The following is a 17,851-nucleotide window of genomic DNA, read 5'->3' on the forward strand; positions in this document are numbered from 1 at the left end:
GTAGGTATTCACTGAAATCTGAAAATTCGAAATTTTTGAAAAACTATCAGGAGAACATGAACATCGAGTAGGTATTCACTGAAATCTGAAAATTCAAAATTGTTGAAAAAGTATCAGGAGAACATGAAAATCGAGTAGGTATTCACTGAAATCGGAAAATTCGAAATTTTTGAAAAAGTATCAGGAGAACATGAAAATCGAGGAGGCATTCACTGATCTGTTTGCCCTACTCATTTAGGGTTCATTTAGAGAACTCACGAGTTTTCCCGAGAATTTTCACGATAGAAGATATCCATCTAGCCCCACGGAAAAAGAACTATTTTCTACTCTCAATTAAATTCAATCTTTTTTTGGACCAATATCGATATAAATACAATATTTCTTTTCTTACACTAATCATTATTTTATTAAAATCCTATCTTATATCATATTATATGTATACATATATAGCTAAGCTATGCACCGAAAAAAGCTGACAAAAAACGTTCCCTCCTTTTTTCTAAAAGCGATATCTCCAGGGGGGAGGGCACTGGTCCTCTCAATTGCCTCCGAAAATGAGACAGTCTCACAAGAGGCTATTTAAAATACACTTACTCGTAAGCAAAACCGACTGAAGCGAGTCGACTCGTGCAATCTGAATAGTCGCCAGAGCGGGGTAGTCCGGGCGAAGAGATGAGTAGAGTTGTGCTGGGGGCTGACGGTTGGGTTTGGCCCAGTGGAGCGAACACCCGGAGGAAGCACGCCCGTCGGTACGTGGCACGCTTTGTGAACGTGTTGGCCACTCCACCTCACACACACGCTATCATCCCAACATCACCATAAAGGACTGTCCACAAAACCCGAGACCTCAAAAATAAATGTAAAAAAATAAAAACCAAAACATTGAATTCGATAGTGGAAGAGCGAGCGAGGGAGAGAGATCCTTTGAATCACACAACAGAAAATACAGAGCAAAATAAAAAGCGGGAACTGCGCACCACTAGCCGGAACCGTCCATGGGGCAGTCATCGCGACCATCTCTCGCATCCCAGTCGACCATTTTATTTGCATATACCACACAGTATCACGAGCAAATGGTGAAGGAGAGAGGAGAGGCGCCTAGTGCACGTGTAAATTTATATTCAGGAACAAAACAGAGATGGAAATACTGCGGGGGGGGAAATGAAGAAAAATAGAAGAGCGGAGGTAAAACGGAAAAGCATTGGAGGAAGGAAATGGCAGTATATCTATCAGGAGAATCGGTCAGTGTGAATCCTACCACGTGCTCGTCGAAGCATCAGATGTGGTGGAGGTGGGGTATCTATCTTGTGCGTATATCATGCGGGACAGTGTATCATTTTGAACCCGTGTACCGTCAATTCTGTCCATCTCTCTCTTTTTTTTCGAGTTTTGAGGCGATTAGGTGGAGTAGCTGACCGAGACATGAAACATTGTGTCGGGAGAGAGTGCGACACACCCTTACGATCTCTGGACTGTGGCCAATCGGCCGTTTTACTCGGTGGAGCGATGGATATCCGAAAGACGTGACGATGTTAGGGGTGAAGGGCAAGAAATTATTTTATCAATTATGTCCGATAATCTAATCATTGAATATTGAAGAAGAAGGAGTACATCAGCTGTTGAATGTTATTTCCAAAATTGTAAATACGTCTAACACCATTTGAAATTATCCTATCTCCAAAAAGGTGACACACAAATTAAGTTCCCGAGAGTAAGATCTCGGTGAAATTCATGAGTAAAACGTTTCACGCGTAATCCTTTTTCTCATTAGCCATTCCGAATAAAACTCATTTCTCATTGGTCAATTGGCTGACCATTCATTACAACGGAATCAAATAGCGCGTGCGTTCGGTCTTGTCCTATCTATAAAAGGTAATACACCAAAATTAAGTTGGGCGAGAGTAAGATTGGCTAACTTCATGCGTAAGACTTTTCACTCGTAACCCTATTTCTCATTGGTCAATTAGCTACGTCATCATCAACACCACGGAATCAAACGACGCGCGGAGCGCGCGTTCGGTCTCGTGTTGATAAAAGTTGGTGCCCGTTATTGGGAATACGTGACTACCTGCACAAAGACTTCACTACACATTTGAAGATTCGAAATGCAGATGGCCGGTGTATAGTCTGTCTGGCTTCCCTGGAGATAATTAATGTTGAAATAAAGACCTCAAATGTGAATAGTTGGTATATATGGAATGATGTACGGGTTAATGAGCGAGTCGAACGCATCGGGCGTTTGGAGGGCATACGCCAAGCGTCACCGTGGACACAACAAAACCGGAACGCCTGAGGATTCTTCTTGTATGCATCGAGTAATTGCCGCACCGAGCGCAACGATACGCACCGAAAGGGGTAGGGTAATTATAATTAACCTTCATGTTAATGAAACTTCGAAAAATATAACACAGTCAGCCTGCAACGCCCCATTCACTCGTGGCTCTCTGAGATATGACGCTAAAATTTGTGCAGTAAGAATACAAATTTCTCGTGTTTATCTGCAACAATAATCTCAAACAATACTATCAGCCCTGAGGGGTCGTGAGAAAGTATGATCAACAAGAAATGAGACCATTGAAAATAACCCGGGTCTCGTCTCCCAACGTGTCCGGGGATTCGCCCACACGTTGTCTCGTAATAATAGTCACATCCCACTGACAATTGTATTTTTATCGAGGTACCCCACGGTGCATCATTCTACCAAATAAACAAAAAATACCCCGAGGAACTAGAATAAAGAGCGACGAGCATGATCCTCAGAATGAGGAAGGCAACGAACCGTGAAGAGAATCGGCGGAATTTGGATTGCGCAAGGGGAGATTACGATAAAGAGGAACGTCGAGACGCATCGGGCGTCCGATTATCCGAGATAACTCATGAGTTAACGCTGATTCGTGACTGGATTTCTTTTCTTATCGAAAAAAAAAAATGCCAAACATATGGACGGGGACAGGTGCACTTAAAAACCTCGGGATTGAGCAAGAGTTGCGGAGGTAACCTGTGATCGTGTATGAAATGATTACTCAACACCTCGGGGCGCATGGAATTAAATCGTTGAGACTTTTCAATCGAAACGTAAATCTTTGATTGTGAGGCAATGCATCTGGGTGAAAGAAAATTGAAGATAAATTCTATTGATGATGAAAAATATCGGATAACAAACGGAAGTTCATCTCTCTTTTCTTTCTCCTGATATTTCTCAATGATTCTCATTTCACCGCAATTATCGTTAAGCAAAGAAATTCGGAGAATTTCGCTGTTACTTTCTCCAGTCGTTCCCCTGGTGTTTTCATGAAAAAAAAAAGAGAATAACATAATGCAATTTTTTTCCGTGATTTTCAGTCTCGGAATTCGGACTGGTAATTACACGGATGAACTCTTCAGAGAGTTGGACTGGAGTATTCTGTCTGTAATTTTGCGCACCCTAGGATAGAGTCAAGTGAAACGCAACGGTAGCGGGAGAGTTAGAGTCATGGAAAGAGAGCGGAATGCTTATTATTTAGCTGTTGTGTTTATTTTCTTTCTTTTCGCAAATGCCCTGGGGCGACTCCCATGAGTCTCACTCAAAATGTGAGTTTTTCTCGTGAGTTTGAGAGAAAGAATGCACAGACGACCGGTGGCTCGAGTTTATGGCCAGAAATGGGTTTAGGATAATGAGAAAAAATATTATGTTCCCTTAAATACCACACAAATAATCCAGAATTGAAGTACATATTCAGAAATTGCGTCAATCTTTACCAAATTTAATACAAATAATTTTCTTCACGATTGACTACTTTTTAAAATGACCGCAACCTCCGGTTCCCACACCGCGACTGAATGTATTAATTATAGTCAAAGCAAGTTCAATTTTGTGGAACGCCTCTTCGACCCCCTGGCATTCCCGGAAGCATAAGCGCAAATGGAAAAAAATGCAAAATTACTGGGAAAGAAAAAACCACGAGCCATTTTATGAAATTATTTCCTCTGCAACGTGCCCCAGGGTGTGACCATTGGCGCGAGTCAGTCGTGCGCCAAGTCTCATTGAAATATTCAGCCTCACACCTCATTCAGCCTCATTTGGACTCTTTCTTTCTCGGTACAATTATTCTTCTCATAACGCAGTGCAATTTTTACGAGAAAATATCAGTGAAAATGACCGATCGTGCTGTTAATTTTCAAATTTTCCGGATTCTCAAGTTGCTTTTATTGTCTCCAGTGCAACAACACTTCAAGGTTTTCATAGAGCACCACTATGAGAAATGTAAAATGGAGGAAGGAAGTGGTATTCTAATAGTTCGTCATTTGTGGCTTCTTTCTTGTGGCGAGGGTCGCGTTTTCCCACTAATTCACGCGCACATCAACAGCGCAATAAACTACCAACACAGTAAAGCGTCGAAATGCAAATGGCAGCGACAAGAATACTAGATAAAAAGAATTCTTCCGGTGTGATTTTACGTCGCTCGTGCGTAAAAGAGCCTTCCACAACTCTCCCAAACACTTGATGCCGTCACCGCCAAAGAATCCAAAAAAAAATTAGTCCGCGGGTGAGAATGAACGTGAAAAAATATATAAACACAAATAAAGCAGAAAGAAAAACTCGTTGCGAAAAGTGAATAATCGACCCATTGAAATGGTATAAGGCCCCGTTTTGTTCATGAATAATGGCAAAAAGAAATGGCGCGAAATTGGGGAGAGGTGATGGCGGGCGTTTGGAGATTCATGAGACAAAGGAGCGTTTTGTCGTGCCATCGATAGAAGTCGATTAAAATAATCTATCGCCGGGAGGTTTTCTCGAAATCAATGGAACGGCAATCGACTATTCTCAAGAGTCCGCGGTTCTTTGAAAAAAACACGCACGACAGATTAAAACGAGTAATAAACAGAAATGGGTAAAACCACTCGTCACCTAATCGCCGACAATGGAAGCCCGTTAAAGTGGGAGATACTAAACTTTTGATTTTGTCTTCAAGTTGCTGTTGTTGGGTACAATAATGGATTTTCTGGGATATTTGTCGTGAAGCGAAATCATATCCACGATAAAAAAACGATCATAAAGCCAAAAGTTAATGAGAATCCATCCATTTCGCTCTCAAGACCAAAAAAAAAAGAAAAAATCATAACAAAGAGAGAAATTCATTTAGTCTCGAAAAAAATAAAAATAATTACGAGAATGTTCTCTATTAAAAGTTGCAAACGATTCCGAACTAATGAGATACGAGGAGACGTTAATGGTTGTTTTAATTGGGTTGTTAATTTTCGCGGAGTGATTCAGTCATAGGTTAAAAATCCGCGGTCATCAGAGAATGGGGATGATGAAATTTCAAACGAATCATTTATTAACGATCCACTCTATTTTTTCATCCCCGAATGCTTGATGAGCCGACGTAATGAACCATAAAACCCGATATTTCCATGAATTGTTAAAACAAAAAGTGACGAACGTTTTGCTTCAAATTTGTAAAGAAACCCGGGATTCCCAATTCCTCTGATTCGATCTGATTGTTCAGTGGCACGCGTGAGACAATGAGAACATCTCCTGCAGAGTGTCGAATTAAATTCACCGTGAAGGTGAGACAATGGGAATGGAAAAAAGTGCCGATTTTTCCCAAACGAGAGAACAAAAAGGAAAAAAAAAATGGTTGGGCAGTCGGAGTAGCGAGTCTTTTTGTTTCATCCGGGTCTTTGAATCAGCAGTAGCACCAGCTCAAGACCACCACGAGAAAACCATTGGAAAAACAATGCCAGTTGGTACAATCCTGAGACAATGCAGGTGTTTCTTAGACATTGACTTGACTCGTTTGATAAATGAGATTTCGTGGGCGCGTGAGGATAGCCTCGGTATCTTTTGAGGAATTGTGCAAGGGGCGGTGCTTCTCTTATATTACGAGACATAGATGGATCTAAGAGACGTTTCGATTATACGAGAAAAATTGTTCTTTTTGTATCACCCCTTTTTGTATCACCCCTTTTTGTATCATGAGAACGAGCTCGGATTCGTTGGACCATAACGAGACGACGGATATTGATGAGTCGGGTTTGAGATTAAAAACAGACCAGTGACGAAAAAAAAAAAAATTGAGGCACAGAAAATTGATACAAAAATGAAATGCAGCTTTTACACCAAGAGAAAAATATAGGAAAAAGTACATGACTAGTCATGTAATCGTGGGCTGAAGAATGATTTCAGTAATTTTTATCTAAAATAATGGTGAAAAATAAGGGACTATCAATAAATTTTATTATTTGCTCCAGAAAATTTACGGTACTGTCACGTATTTTTTTCCGAACTCGTACAACTTACAGGGTCTTCAGTAAAAAGTACGTCAACGAACATAAAGATAACGTGATTTCATGTAAATTTTATGTGAGTAGAAGCGCACGTTTTTACGTTTCTAAAGGCGTAACTTCCTCCGTCGTGTTGGCTGATTGATTCATTGGGTGTATAACGATCGACGAAATAACAATAACAAAATTCTGACGTATGGGTAAGATACTTGCCTGACATTTTCCTATCTTCGTGGTACTTATTCCACTTTCGCTATTCACTCTATGTTTATGTTTCAGCCACTAATTTTTACGCATCTTCTTCCACTATTTTCTTTTTCCACTATTTTTGTCTCCGCGTATTAATCAACACGTGATTCTTTCGGAATAAATGATCAGTGCAATTTCGTAATTCTCTAAGTCCTAAATACCATCTCCTGGATGAACATAAATCCCATTCGTTCCACAACGTGATACATGCAGACGCTTATTAATGATATTAATCCACCTACCTGGCATTAATAATTCGACCATTAATCTCTGTTTCGTTGGAGCCGAAAGACCCATTGGTAACTGCAACATTCGAAGGATCGAGTTAAGTGATGAACTGCCAGGGGTTGATGCCCACGCACTGCCAAGTGGACATCGATCCTAGCCAGGCAAAATTTCCAGGCATCAACTCCAGATATTTCACCATCGTGAATTAGCTGGAGTGATGAACCTCGTGACACAGTCATGCTCCAGGATTAATTATTCTGTCATCGGGCGAGAAGTCTGAGGTTGATTTGGAATGAAGTGGGTTGAATTGTCTTGTGTCAGTGACAGAAGGCAGGTGAATCAGGTGACTCGTCGATGATTCGGCCATTTTTTATTCCCCATTTCTTTTTTTTGGGGGGGGGCCTCGATTTGGCCCATTTTCTCCGGGCCCGCAGGAGCCACGGGGGGCTGGTGCCTCCCTGCCGAGAGGGCCTCCACGCCAAATCGGTTATACTAAAGGGGGAGAATCAAAAGTTTAGCTGATTATAAGTGGATTTTTCTGTTTATTTTTTAATTAAAATATTCTGGATTAAATATGACCGAGGGAAAACATTGGCCTCATGCGTCATTATGATTTCTTCTCCTATTGCAACTGCCGTTTTAGGTGATTATGGAAGTATGGAAGGGTGGAATTTCCAAATACGAGAGCTTTGGAATAACTCCGATACTCATCTAAAGGAGCAATTTTCGAGTCCCTTGCTTGTTGGAGATTCAATTTCAGATTAAGTCGGTGGTTCCGTCATCGCGAGTTAAGAGCTGCTCGATATCTAAGCCTCGACGAGACAACCGGAGGAATGAGAAAAAAGGAAATGACGCGGGGGCGCATAACACGGAGCTAAACAAAAAGTTGATGTGTAAGTGAGGGTAGATTTTAGTTCTGTGCAGCGGAGCATAAAGTCGGCGCCACGGCTGCCAAATGGCCAATTCGTGTTTGCAGATTGGCTCTATCTCGGCACCCCGTTGTGCTCAGAGATTGCCATTTCCTCTGTTCAAGTCTGAGTGTAAAGAGAACTTGTGACCCCTGACACCTCGCCGTTAAAACGACAAAATCAAAAAATCCATTCAATTTTAATTTTGTAATGAGGATAGTGTAACCGAGATCATCTTTATATTTTTGTGGCGCTGAGATATTTTGTTATCTTATCTCGGGGGTTGAGGTTTAGGTTGGGAGTAAATGGATATCGTTTTGTCTTATCCACGTCCGGTCGGTGCATATCGTACCAATATTGATCCTGTTGGACCAAATGGAAGCGCCTCTGAAGTGGCGGCGAGATAACACGTCCAGACAAATTGCGTCCGCGCCAATGCCTGCAGATTATCTTCCCTTTTTTGGCCGATGATACTCTAGAAAAATATATAAAATCTATAACAAATTCTTTGGGGAGTCGTACAATATTTCCTTTGAATGTAAAAAACGGATTTGTCTCACTCTAAATACAGACGAGTGAAATCAATAATTTATATTGCCACTAGAGTAATAATTTGGCGATCGCAGTGAATGGAGTAAAAACAGTAAATGGAGCAATTATTTAATTCATTCATGGATTCATTTGAATCCATTTATTCAACATAATTATAACGGGCACAGAAAAAAATAAATAAATTCGAGGGAACTAAAATTCATGGCGCTCCGTCATAATCAGACTGGTCGACAAAATAAATGGAATATAGTCGGCCAGAGATGAATAATAATGGAGAAAAAATGCCCCACAAAAGTCAAACGGTAAAAATCCTCGAAACAGTGGTCTCGTTGTTTAGGTCCCCACAAACCCCCGAATTCATTCGGCTAAAATATAAAACCCCAGCAAAAAAACAGAGTCATAAAAAAATTCCTAAAGTCATATATTGACGGTCAGTTTCAGTGGGAAGCGGTTCTGGATTTTTGCGGTAGAATTATTCGATGTGTTTAGGCTACGCCCCGAGATTAATGAACTCTTGTGGAGGCAATTCTGAAAAAGGGTAACGGCGGAGGGACTGGGAATGTCCGTGGAATATTTCTAAACATGAGAGGGCGGTGACCATCCTTCAAAAAATTGAACCAGACTCAACCGGCTTATTGCCCTTTTTTACCGCAAAATAAAACATTGCACGCTTGTAATAATAGATAATAAAGCGGAGGTAAGAAAGGCCCCCTGGCGTGGCAGGTGGGCGCTTTGCGCGTGCGTTCCCACTATTTTATCACATTTTAATAGTTGTTAACGAATTTTATTGGAATTCCAAACGACGCAAAAAATGTCGAGCTGATTTTATCCCAGAGCACAAAATATCAGCTGTAATCATCTACTTAAGAGCGCACGCTCATCTGAAGATAATTATTCCAAAGGCGCAAAAAATCTTCTATAAAACCAATTACTCTCGCAAATTACTCGATTACTCGACATTCGCAATTTTCAAGATTCAGAATTCTGGGTATAAAGTTTATAAAAGTTTTCCCTTTGAAAAATAATTTTTGGAGTAAATAAAAAAGTTATCTCCATTTGTATATCAAATGGAAACAAATGAATATAAAATCAATGAATATATTTCAAAAATTTCCAATTCAATTTGTCATATGAATGTTTGTTGAGGAAAAATTCTTTGCCGTCGAGTTATTCAACACACAAGTATGCAATTAACAAAATGTCGGGTCTTACAAAACGCCGATCGGTCTAAATCCCGAAAAAAAAATGGCAGAACCAATTATGAACTTTGAAATAGTGTCTCAGGCGTGCGCAAATGCTTTTAAGACGTGATAAAATATCTGAAAAAATGATAAAAAAGTTGACGGCATAAAATTCACGACAAAGGTGTGGGCGTCGGAGATATAAACCGCTGTTAGAGTTAATAAATGGCATGCAAGAAAGTGACATTTGGAATAATCTCATCTCAGAAAATTATTCTCGGATGTCATGGGATGCTGTAGCCAATGATTGTGAAGTAGAAAAGGGGGTGGAAGGTTGGCTAAAGAAGCCACACCAACGCTTGCCTCCGAGACATATCACCCGACCGGTATTATGATATAAGCCGCACGTGGCTGGCATAAAACATAAAACCACTGTTGATTTTATGTCGGGTTGAGCTCGGGTGCGCACTATTTCGTTAGCACTGCGCCAATGTTACGCCACATTACTGTCATCAGGTTATAAGTGAGAATTTGTTGATGGATCTGGTGTTGTCTAATCAGTACCACTAAAGACTTTAATTGTTCGACGCAGTAATGGCACGATAAGATAATATTCTATTGAAAATGTCCTAAACTCCCTCTAAAATTCCATTTCATGTGCCCTCGCACAGTCTTCGCCTACACAACCAGACAGAATAAAACTACTCGAATGAATGCATGGTAAGTGCCCCGAAAAAACATTTCCCGGAGAACGAGAGGAAATAAAAAATGGCGAATATTTTGCATCGTAACATTGGCCCACACCGGGTAAACGATAGCCCTGGAGCCGTCACTCCTCGCGTTCTTTTGCGAATAAAAGCTCCAGCAAAAAGGTAAAAAGACAGAGTTAGCATTGGCTTTACAGCTCCAGTTGTGAGCGCTAATGCCCTTCTTCTTGCACTCTTGTATGGAGAATTTTCAGCGTGGGCGTGGCACCCCCCCTATGTAAGGGACTCTGCACGGTCATTACTTTGCGGGATTCGCAATTGCTCGTAAAATTCCTCACCCCATCTGCATGAGCACGCGTGACCAGTCCAGTTAAAATGCAACTCACCATTCCGATATATTCTCTATTGTATTGAATACGCCGGAATAACTTTACTCGATGGAATTTTATTTTCTCATTTATTTTTCCATCGTTCGGATTAAACCAGTTACTCTAGCAATTATAGAGCAATTGGGGTACTTGATTCAAGTTCATGTTGTCGGAATGCTCACCGAGTGCTACGGATTAACGCTGCGAGGAATGCATTTTCTCTCGACTCGTAAAATGTGAGACAACGGGGCGCGTAAGGCATAAATTCTCTACTGGCAACGATCGATTGGTACCTGATTTTATATGAATACTTGGACACCAATGACTCCTCGCAAACGCCGCGCCAATATTATCGCATTAATATTTTTTAATGTCCACGTGTTTTCACACTGAAACGTTAATAATGAGTTGTAAATTCTTTGAGTGCATTCATGAGTAAAATTTTATGATCATGAGGAAAAAGAAATTCCGCCATTTATCCTTTCGTACATTTATCCAACCATGAAGACTCACCAAAAAAAATACTAAAACTCCAATTATTTTTATCGATTAATTAGTTAAATTATCAGTTACGCGTCAATAGAGGGGTGTAATAAATCAAATATTTTTATTTACCAAAAAATCTAATTACAGGTGTTTTTTTTTAAAAACTTTTTATTTCAATCAGAGGAGCACTTGTAAATCTGAAACTCCCAAAGAATGAGCAGGTGTCTGTGCCCCCTGTCACGCTCAATGCACTCGTGCCCGCAAAACTCTTCTCCTCTTCCTGTTTCACATTTTTACTTCTTCCCCCCCTGTCCAGCCCCTCTCATCCCTTCCCCCTTATTTTACACATCTTCGTCCCCCCCAACCGAAAAAAGCCCCTGTCTCTCTCCCCATTAAGTGCTTTTTTATGTGGTTTCACCGTTTCGCTCAGTTTCAGGATTTTTTTTCTCTCATTTTTTTTTTGTTTCGTTTCATCTCCCCTCCACAAGGAGTTGAACCTTCTTTTTGATTCTTTTGGTGTCTATGGGGCTGTCTACCTGTTCGTTTGAGGGCTCCACGACGTAATTACCCCCGACGAGCTCCACTATGTGGTCATGCCAGTGGTTTATCGCTGGTAGTTGTAGTAAAAGACTACAGGTGGTCCGAAATATACGGAAATTCACATATTTTTTTTTTACCTTTGTCTCCGTAACCACTCGGTGCTTCAAGCTGGCGCGTGCACATCAGCTCAGAGATGACTGAGCTCTTTGTGAGGCTCCGGGATGATGTATGCTATGAAACGCCAGTCGAGAATATTTTATGGCTTTTTATTTCAAGGGTCTAATTAGCTTATGGGGGAATTTTATGCGGATGAGCTTTGGGATGAGCTTATTTTATATACAAAAATATTTTTAGTCATCTTCAACGTTTTTTACTCAACTCCATCAGCCAGTCTATCATTTGGACGCATCGGCGCTCGGTAATTTTACAGTCTTCTTGAAATATCTTTAAATTCAACCAACATGGCGATATTTTCATGAATACCTTTTTTCCAGCTCTCATTTTCCGCTGGAAAAAATGTTAACACAGATATTTCGCTATTTTCTGTCAATTATGAGATATTTGGGAGGAACTGGACTCGAAAAAAAGGTGATTGTGCCTTAAATTATTCTGTGAGCGCGAGGCAAGCGGATCGCGAATCAGTGGGACAAAATAAATAAATAGATCATCTTTGTCATTAAAAGGCAATGGCTATGTTGCACTTAAAAATTTCAGTGTCCAGAGATTGCAATAACCGCCTCCTCTTCCCCCATCATTTCATCTTATTCTCATATCGCGAGACACATATACACTTTTACACTTTTACACCTAACCCTCAACGGCATGAACCCCCCAGAGATAACCAACGAACCGCAACGAGAGGAGTTGGTAGGCGTAACGAGGTATTTCGCGGTCATACCTGTGAGGACGCTAAAAAGCGTAATCCGAGATGCATATATGTACGTGTGGAATGCATGGAAAGTTATGCCAATTTTACCATCATGTATACTTTGAGAAGTGTAATCGGAGAGCGCAGGCTTTTTTTCTCTTCCTCGCAATTCACAATGCTTTCTTCCCCCCAAAAACTGGTTTTTTGTGATTGGAGTACATGCGAAAATCTGACACTGCCCGGGGGGTGGGGGGAGGTGGATCATTCAATTTCGGATTCATTTGCCAGTGATTAATAACTGGGGGCAATCACGATTCAATTTAGGTAGTTGGAAAACAAAAAAATGGAAAATGAAAGCATTCTTTGATTCAGAAAGTAATTTGACATTTTATCTACTTTTATCTGGGTTAGATTTTTAAAAATTCCATGTAATATTTTTGATAGCGCTTTTTTAATGTACCATTCTGGGGTCATTAGTATCGTTTTTACGACATCCCGGTAAAAATCATAATTTCCTGACATTGATTATAAATTAGGGACGTAACAGGCATTTTCAACCGCCAAATGACCCAACAAAATGCCGACCTCGAGCGACTTTCACGGTATTACAAGCAATGTATAAAGTTCTCGACATGATAATTCCGTGATTTATGATCCGGGACAATACCACCGCGTTTTAACGATCCCCTGGTTTAAACTTTAGCATGCAAAATAAAAATCTATCGAGATTTATGAATTTTCGGATTAAATTCACCTTTCCGAAAAATATTTTTGGGAATAATTTCACGATTACTTTTAAATGTCCGGTCAATCGCCATCTAATTTTGTTCAGTTGTTTCCGATTAATCAGATTTTCAAGTCCTGTCGCTGAAATTTCATTAATTATCATTTATGTATGTTCATTTACTTGTCGGTGAGTGGCATGAATATTCAGTTGAGTTTATTTCAACCGACGACTGGACCAAAACTTCGGGTCAGGGGTTAATGAAACATCGGGAGAAAACCCGAAGAATTTTTTTCACTCGTCTTTTTATTCCAGGGGGTAGACCCGACGGTATAAATGGCACACGTGAATTTTTCGAATATTTGTTGAGATTTGTTGATGATTATTTTTTCCTGGCAATCTCACCAGCAAAATGAAAAAATCGAGAAGGGAAAATGACTCATGGCATGTGTTCAGCAATTTCAATTAATTAATTCAGGATTTTTTAATTTTATCGGCTTCTTGGGATCATGGGAACCTCTTTCAAGAAACCGGAAATATTTTATACGTTATACCACTCCTCAAGTGATGAGCAACAGGTGTACGTAATACAGAAGCTAACGTCAATGCCATATGGCACAAAACACTTGGGTATTTGGTGGGGACAAACAGAAATTGATGGGCCGGTAATGAATTAGTCTCTTAGAAGTTGTAATTTCCAACTTCAACGTCGTCCTCATGAGTGAATTCTATTTTACTTCAATTACAGAATACTTATCATCAATAATTTAAGTACAAGTCCCTCCATCAGACAATATTCGAGGAAATATTTTCTATGGGTCAATGGACAATAAAAAAATTGTACTGAAATATATCGGATATTTTTCCAACGGATAATGATCAGTAATGAAATAATATTTCAATAGTTACAATACCAATAGTAATTGAATAATTGAAAAGGAAATATTATCTAGGGGAAATAGACAATAGAAAAATTATACCGGAACTATATCACATATTTTTTTAGCGGATAATTTTCCACGGATTCACTGGTTAAATTATTTTTTACGCACTCTTACCTGATGATTAGCCTTCCTGGCGTAATTTATTTCGGGAGACCTCCACGCACCGCCGTGGCATTACACTTTGTTGGAAAAAATTACTACCTCCAGGTTTCAAAACCCTTCCATCTCCCTCTGTTTTTTTTTTCCACCATATAATGGTGATTTTTACCGGAGCCCGGATTTTCGAGAAAAAAGCAAAGCCTCGTAAATCAAAAATCGCAAAAAAAACGGGCAATTTGTATCATTTTCTGTGAATCATCAAAAAACTCGGTATTTTTTTCCACGACAAAAACAAAAACCTCTTCTTTCTGCGATGGATAGCTCAAATTTTGTTTTAAATCCCACCGAATCGCGGAAGAATATCGGCCATATGATATTTCAGAGAACAACTTTCGCATGCGTTAAAACAAGAATATAAAACTTTTTGGCACTAGTCAAAAATACTCCTTCCTTCGACAGTAAAAGTCCAATGTACTTTAAACGGCCAATTTGGCAGCCGTAAAAACAACATTTATTTATGGTCAGTTTCGCCCCATCGACGAGAAAAAAACCAATGCCCGGAGAAAATTATGCCTGCACGAGTTGGTGAAAAATAAAAATGAAGGAAATGAAAAAAACATCAGCATATTACCGCGTTCAAAAAGTTTCCGAGGAATCTTACGTGGTTATTTTTTTTTCTCCAGTTCTTTTTCAGGGAGAATTTACAGTGCATATGCGGTGCCCTCCAGACAAGAGGTTTACGAGGTTTGACTTGCCACTATCTGGAACCTCTTGTGCTTACTGAAACTGATTAGTCGCTCTTCAAGGAACATTTATACTTTTTACCATTTTTTGTATATTTTAAAGTAATTTTCTGCAAAAAGCGGTGGCCCAAGGGCTCGACCCGCAAAAAATAGTTTAAATTATCATAAAAGCCATAAAAGTACTTAAACAAAATGTTATAGAAATTATTTAGCTTTCTCAATTATAATTTTTTCGTTTCAGTCAGCAAATTAATGAAAATGATCAAGACCTCATTTACCTGGCTTCCCATAATTTCTCCCTGATTACTCAGTATTTTTCTCCACTCTCAATTCCTTTCCCGTTAAAAATAAGGAAAAAAAAACACAATCATCGGGGTAATTAAGGCTGGGTGTTCGACAATTAATTGGCCCGTAAAGTTTATGTACACGCGAATGGGATTCGCTGTGATATACCACTGTGTAATCCGTGGGAAATGGATATTTCACTGATGCCGAGGAAACCTCAACCCTAAAAACACTAAAAGATCCCGGAGACTAAACCATCGCGTGATCAGTTCAATATTTAGAATAATTATTTGCGGGTGCGGACAGAAACAAGGGGGAAGGGTATTTATCTCTGTAATCACGCAATTAAATATATTTATTTTCAATGAAATATTTGGGATTAATAAAGTAGCAGAATATTTCCATCAATATCTGCGACGAGTTGTAATTATCTCGATCAATAGCCTGTAAAAAACCGGAGAATAACTTTCAACAAATCAGGATAAATAATTAGAGGAGCAAATTTGATCTCGTTAATTGACGTCATACCGCCAACCGGTTTTGTATAAATTCAATTCCATCACCCTCTGAAATTTCAGCTCCTTATTACCTCAATATACGAACTAATGAGAGAGAACATTGAATTGAGGATCAGTGCGATCCCTCCCAGCGATATAAATTCATCCAGATCCTCGAGTATATCTGAATTTATTTATATTTTTTTTTCCATTATACCGGCATTCAGTGTAAAATGCTTTACTGGTGGCTCATGTGCATCATTTGCCCGGGCCATTTGATTTTAATTGCATTTAATTAGCGCGCGTGTACGAGTGTTTGAAGTTATCCGGAGGTTGATTATCAACAGATGTACGTATTTTCATGAGTTGAAAAAAAAAAAATCAGGTGGGCAAAAATTGTTGAAAAATAAATAAATTAGCGGGATAAATTGCGAGGTATTCATGAATAATATTGGGTAATTAAGTTGTTGAACACGTTGAGGTCCCGAAATTTTCGTTGTGAATTAAAAAAGAATCCGCGGAATGTTGAGACTTCGGCATAAATCATCTGTTTGACTACAACCGAGTGAAGGAGTTAAAAATAAATGAATACCGAATATTACAGAGAAAGAGGTGTGTTATGTTAATTTTCGCCTGAAAACTTTATTAGCTGCGTAAATCAATGATTACACGGAAATTGCGTGTCCCCCGAACTCTACCTTAAATTTTTTGTTAGACATATCCATCCCGTTTAGTATATGTCACTTTAAATTAATTGTTCAATTATAGTTACTAGCGCAAATGATCGTAATTTTCCATTTACAAGTGAATTTCTATTCATTTCCAAATTAATACTGTTCATTCCGCAAATGGGCAATTATGATGATGGGTTTCTGCTTTGAGATTGAAATGAAAATTACGGTAAATCGAAATCTGACAGTTTGCCCTGCGTAATTTCAATCTTGAAATTTCATTCGATCGAAATGTCAAACAATTAATCGGTCAAAAAGATAAATGGCTACGGCATTCCATCTGTTAAATTAATGGCCTCCACCCCAAAAAATAGAGAACCATTTATGTAATTGTCCGACTCCTCCTCCACTGAAAAATTTGTGCAATTTTTTACAATCTTTGATTGCATTATAGTTCCTCGACCGATAAAGAAAAAATATTCATCGCCTGTCCGAGAGTATAAACTCGCGAATCAGGCTGGAGGGAAAGAAGTGAATTCCTCATTTAAATACCTCGTTATGTGGATTAATTATGGAGTATCTTGAATTCATGAATGACTCGTTGTCAGTTCTCAGCAATCTGACTTTATAATGAGAGTGACCTCGGATATCAGCGACAGCACGTCAGGCAGGCGTAAAGTCGAACAAGTTGAATTTATAATAGAACGTAAATAATAAGTAAGAGGCCATTTCGAATACAATAATTCATATTGCACCTCAAACGCTGCATTGGATTATTAAAAATTTATCTGTGAGATAACGGCATAAATTTCCAGAGGGCGAATTAAAAAGACACCACGCATTTTTCAAAATCAGTTATATGTTCGATATTTATTAATTTATTGCTTAATAATCGACGACTCACACTCGATGCGTCGAAGTTCGAATAATTTTGCAGTTTTCGTCGTTCATTTATATCTCGACGAAGGCACGTCGCCAAACAAAAATATCTGAACGATTTAATAGGATGCGAGTAGACGTTTAGGCAGCAAAAAATACCTCAGCATTCCTAGAGTCAAGTCCAGCATGAAGTCAGTCGATACGTGAATCCGTGAGTTAGCCGTAGGGATTCACGTATCGTAAGAACTCTTCGATGGGGCAAACCTTGACGCATCCGTCAACGTGATGCGCGTTCTTTTCTATTTTTTACATTTTTTTTCCCATTAACTTTTCTCTTTTCCTCTGGACTCGTTTGATGCGCCTCGGATGAAAGGTAATCGCATGTCCTGAGGCGCCGAATGCGTCTGCGCACGTCTGGCACACGCGCCTGCGCCTACCGCCAGTTTCAATAGCGCGTGCCCCACCCGCGCACTTTTAAATCTCATCCCCTCCACTCATTATTTCCTCATTATTTTCTTGCAATGAGAAAAAAAAGTTCAGTCACAGCGAGAAGATTCATCCTCACCTGTGCAAAAATATCTCGCCTCAAGATTATCATTCCTGCGGGAATATTTAAATATTCACTTGTCAAAATTGACGGTTTTGACATGAAAAT

This window comes from Fopius arisanus, unplaced genomic scaffold (assembly GCF_000806365.1).
Source record: "Fopius arisanus strain USDA-PBARC FA_bdor unplaced genomic scaffold, ASM80636v1 scaffold00007, whole genome shotgun sequence".
Taxonomy (NCBI): domain Eukaryota; kingdom Metazoa; phylum Arthropoda; class Insecta; order Hymenoptera; family Braconidae; genus Fopius; species Fopius arisanus.